The sequence below is a fragment of the Alligator sinensis genome, unplaced genomic scaffold (genome assembly GCF_000455745.1).
Source record: "Alligator sinensis unplaced genomic scaffold, ASM45574v1 scaffold294_1, whole genome shotgun sequence".
NCBI classification, from domain to species: domain Eukaryota; kingdom Metazoa; phylum Chordata; order Crocodylia; family Alligatoridae; genus Alligator; species Alligator sinensis.
The window spans coordinates 1,548,511-1,549,106 of NW_005842305.1; the positions used below are offsets into that span (position 1 = coordinate 1,548,511).

Genomic DNA, 596 nt, shown 5'->3' on the forward strand with positions numbered 1-596 from the left:
CTGCTCTGGATTTCTCTGGTCAGCCAAGGAAGCCTCTTGGCCCCTTTCCCCCTTTTTCCCTGCATCGGGATCGTCTCCCTCTGTGCCCGAAGGATCATTTCCTTAAGGCACAGCCACCCTTCCTGGGCTCCCAACTCTTTAAAACTCTTACTCTGCAAGTTGGAGTACTGAGTCCAGTACTGGGCGCCGAACTTTAAAAGGGATGTGGCCAGCCTGGAGAGGGTTCAGAGGAGGGCCACCCGCTTGGTGAGAGGGCAGCAGGACAGGCCCTACAAGGAGAGATGGAGGGACCTGAACCTGTTCAGCCTCAGCAAGAGGAGGCTGAGGGGGGACCTGGTGGCTGCCTAGAAGCTCATCAGGGGAGATCAACAGCAAATAGGCAGAGCCCTTTTCTCCCCAGCACCACCTGGGGTGACAAAGAACAGTGGTAATAAGCTGGTGGAGAATAGGTTTAGGTTAGAGATTAGAAGGCAATATTTTCCAGTTAGGGTGGCCAAAATCTGGAACCAGCTTCCCAGGGAAGTTGTCCTCGCCCCTACCTTGGGCAAATTCAAGAGGAGGTTGGATGATCTCCTGTCTGGGGTCTTGTGAACCCA

At 54.4% G+C, this 596-nt stretch overlaps 1 protein-coding gene across 1 annotated transcript in view; it reads left to right on the plus strand.

The window, feature by feature from the left end:
- The window catches only part of LOC102377748 (fibronectin type-III domain-containing protein 3A-like), an 84,009-nt gene that overhangs the window by 27,884 nt on the left and 55,529 nt on the right, over positions 1 to 596 (plus strand). The window lies entirely within an intron of this gene.